This window comes from Tupaia chinensis, unplaced genomic scaffold (genome assembly GCF_000334495.1).
Source record: "Tupaia chinensis unplaced genomic scaffold, TupChi_1.0 Scaffold143996_1, whole genome shotgun sequence".
In the NCBI taxonomy this organism is placed as follows: Eukaryota; Metazoa; Chordata; class Mammalia; order Scandentia; family Tupaiidae; genus Tupaia; species Tupaia belangeri.
Window position 1 is genome coordinate 4,205,692 of NW_006203847.1, and position 4,313 is coordinate 4,210,004.

Below are 4,313 nucleotides of genomic sequence, written 5' to 3' on the forward strand. Positions count from 1 at the left end.
TGGTCACGCCGCAATCCCTTCTCCTCCATTCTCCTCTCGGGATCTTGGGCATGCATGCACACGCGCCCGGCGTGAGTTTTAAGCCACCGGGTCCGGGACGCGAACCACGGTCGACTACGTGGGAGTCCAGCGACATAGCCATTACGCTAACTGCTGGTTCCCCTACTGCTATATTTTTAAAGTTTATTTGTTTCGTGAGAGTGAGCGACAAAGACTAGCGCCCTAAACAGGGCCTCACACCTTGACCCCCCTGCCATGCAGCCTTCCCAGCTAGCCACGATCACAGGCATGTACACCTCAAGTGTACAGGTCAACTGGGGAACTAAACTTCTGATTTTCCATATGGATTCAGCACTGCTTAAACAACTAAGTTTTACTGCCACGCCACCAAGCTAGCCCACCACTAATGTTTTTATATCAAGTCTATTTGTACAATGACCTTAAACAGCGCTACCAGATTACAACTGGTAATACCATTACCAGATTACCCCACTGAGACAGAGCTTGAGAACTGACAAATCTTCCAGACTCAAAAGAACAAGGACATCTATTTTGTCATACTCATCTCTGGAACTCAACCACATTGCACTATGCCTGCCACATGATAGGTGTTCAATAAATGCTTATTTTTTAATCCATGGCTTATTTTTGCCTCCTGCTAGCACCAGCTACCAGGTTTAAATATTAAACCAACCCAAAACAGGGAAATCTCACTATTTGCCATCTGGCGTCTCTAAGCATTTACAATATAAACAGAGGATTTACTAAACATATCAATATTTATAATGAAATCTATGGATAACATTTATGTCACTAAAATATTTCAAGCACTATAAAAATTAACTGGTGTATATTAATGACAATAATTCTACCTACTGAAAAGCACTGACTAACCTTTAGTCAAAATTTCTATGGGGACCTACTTGGAAGTATCAAATGCATTAGATAGCAATAAAATTACAGGTGTAGGGGTCACTAGGTGGCGTGGTGGTTAAGGGACTGGACTTCTACATGCCAACCACAGTTCGAGCACCAGACCCAGCAGCTTGCTTTCTCATTTTCCCTCTCCTCCTTGCTCTGGTGAGCACACATGCCCTATAGCAAATTTAAAAATAATATAATGATAATAAATAAAATTAAATATTTAAAAAGCTGCTAGGAGAAGGGCCAGCAGGTAGCGTGGTGAAGGCAGCTGGACTCCCACATGGCTGACTGCGGTTAGAGTCTTGGACCTGGCATCTTGCTCTCACTTTCCTTCTCTCTCTTTGTCTCTCTCTGGTCAAAAAATAAAAATAAAAATAATGACAATGAATAAGATTAAATAATTCTTTAAAAAAATTTCTAGGGACAGCACATGGCATAGTGGTTTAGGTACTAGACTCCCCACAGGCTAATTGTGGTTCGAGTCCTGGACCTGGCAGCTTGCTTTCTCACTTTCTGTCTTTGTTCAGTCCACATGCCCTATAGCAACTTTAAAAATAAAAATAATAATTAAAAATTAAATGAATAATTTTTTAAAAGAAATTTTTTTTTGAAGAGATTTTCACTGTAGGGTGCATGCGCTCGCCAGACAGACAGAGAGAGACATAGAGACACAAAGCGAGAAATCACCCCCCAGAGGGGATGGTCACGCCGCAATCCCTTCTCCTCCATTCTCCTCTTGGGATCTTGGGCACTCACGCACACGTGCCCGGCGTGAGTTCTAAGCCACCGGGTCCGGGACACGAACCGCGGTGGACTACGTGGGAGTCCAGTGACATAGCCATTACGCCAACTGCTGGTTCCCTAAAAGAAATTTTTTAAGAAAAAAATTACAGGAATAGTAAAAGGGGCCCTGAAAGAGAATGAAGATCCTAGTCCAAGATCTGGTGATCAGACATATAATGTTGGGCAATTCACTTTTCCTTCCTTGTTTTTTTTTTTTTTTTTTTTTTTCTTAAGGGGGTGGGCGCCCACCAGAAATCACCAGACAGACAGAGAGAGGCAGAGAGACAGAAAGCGAGAAATCACCCCCCAGAGGGGATGGTCACGCCGCAATCCCTTCTCCTCCATTCTCCTGTCGGGATCTTGGGCATGCACGCACACGCGCCCTGCGTGAGTTCTAAGCCACCGGGCCCAGGACACGAATCGCGGTCGACTACGTGGGAGTCCAGTGACATAGCCATTACGCTAACTGCTGGTTCCCACTTTTCCTTCTTTGAGGTATAATTAAACAATTGGCAAAGACAAGAGAGCTGAACTCCTAATCTGGAGACTTTTCATAACTTTTTTGGGGAGGAGGTTTTTTTGCTATAGGGCACATGCACTCACCAGAAAGACATAGAGAGACAGACAGAAAGCGAGAAATCACCCCCCAGGGGGATGGCCACGCCACAATCCCTTCTCCTCCATTCTCCTCTTGGGACCCTGGGCATGCACATGCACCCGGCTTGAGTTTAAGCCAACAGGTTGAGGACTATCGAACTGCAGTTGACTACATGCGAGTCTAGTGATGTAGCCATTACACCATCTGCTGGTCCCCAGTCATAACTTTTTTAAATGATTCATCCACCAAGATTCTATAATTCAGATTTTTAAAACTGTGTCGAATTTGACATTCTGAATGTTATAGTTGGCTACATTATCCGACAATCAAGAAATTTAACACATCTGCTAAGACTATATAAAGACTAGTAACATACATATTATTTTTACCATCTTATATTAGAAGGGAACAGTAGGAGAAAACCAAAGGAGAAACAAGAGTGTCCCATAATCAGGCCCACTTTGTCAGCTGTGCTCACAGGAACCACACTGACCTCTATATCACAAACCACTGACATGTCAACATGCATACATATATAAACATATGTATATACCATAGGGATATATTTAATGTATTGATATACACAAAGGTGTATGAACTGTAAAACATTTTTAATTATAAAACCAATGCTTGCTTATAAGAAATTCAATTGTTACATTAGGTCACAAATGAACAAAATAGTCCTCTACTCCTCTTCAGCTCCACAGGCAACCACTGTTGACCTTCTTCTTGTGTATTCTTTAAGAAATGATCTGAGGCAATACAAACATACTTATGTATGTTCGTGTGTGTATAAATCTTTGTAACCTAAGCTGTTGTCATTTGATTGCTAGAGGGATAAAAGCTCAAGCACCAGCTTCATAAGCATGTTAAATATACTGAAATGTAAGGGAACTTCAAAAAATGTAAAGGAAAAATGGTATTAAAGTACGAGTTTATTGTGATGCAAAGTTTTTTTTTGAAATCCATGCTGTTTTTCATTGATACGCATCTTCCATGAACTGTAGGAAGACCCCCCACATTGAAACTGATAGATAGCACAGGTCCTGGCACTGGGGAGGATACTGTTCAGAAGTGTGAGGTGAATCGTTTTTGTGTTTGGAGGCGATATGGAGCAACTGCACTGAAAGAGCGGTGGGCAAGAAGCCAGACACCCTGGGTTCTAAGCTAACTAGTCGGGTAGCCGCAGGCAAGCCATGAAATGTTCCTGAGCCATAGCTTCTGCTTTTGTAAAACAAGATTTGAGCTAAGATCCCTTCCAACTCTAAAAGGTTATAGTTCTAAAATGGCCGTCTGTAATAGCGTTCTCTTGAACTGGCTGTAACAAATGTTACTAAGGAAAAAAAAAAAAAGAGAAAGAAGAAACGCAATCACGATGTCCAGTCTTCCAGAGTCAATTTCTGAGTCACGATTATCAAGGCACGGTTGTGACAGAAGTAATGACATAACTATCTGCATGCAAAGTAGTAGATCAGTAAAATCTGATAGGCTTTTACGAAGCGTGACCGACGTTTTTCTTTTGGAGGGGTTAAGGAGGGTTTTTACTGTTTCAGCAATAACCACTCCCCCTCCCTGAAAAGAAAACAATTTAAGTGTATTATGAAGTGAAAATAATGACACTCAGAAGTCGAACTGACATTTTGTTCCGCAGACTGTGCTGGGGAGGCGAGTAGGGGAGCAAAGGTCAGAAAGAATTCCTGGCTACTTTCCTCTTCCGGAAGCTCTTTGGCCCCCTATTCTTTCAGTTTCACACGCCCTCACCAGACACACTCCACCCCGCTCCATAAAGCCACAGGCATCGCATAGGGCGGGGGGTGAAGCCCTTGGATCACAGGGCAAAAAAAAAAAAAAGTTCTTTGACTCGATTTACCTTAGGTGTCACCGGGTTAAGGGAGGCGGCCCAGCGGGCCTGAAGCCACCCACCCACGTCCTCCTTCCGCAGTCCGGGGAACCTGGGCAAGCGGCCCGGGTCCCGGCCCCTCCGCGGGCGGGCGCGTCCTCCCCCCCC

The 4,313-nt window shown here is 43.5% G+C and overlaps 1 protein-coding gene across 1 annotated transcript in view; it reads right to left on the reverse strand.

Moving 5' to 3' along the window:
* The window catches only part of XIAP (X-linked inhibitor of apoptosis), a 57,953-nt gene extending 53,667 nt beyond the window's left edge, over positions 1 to 4,286 (reverse strand). Inside the window, exon 1 of the mRNA XM_006165700.3 lies at positions 4,176 to 4,286. The gene's annotated coding sequence lies outside the window, so the exon portion shown is untranslated. The remainder of the gene's footprint in view (positions 1 to 4,175) is intronic.
* Positions 4,287 to 4,313: the final 27 nt, after the last annotated feature.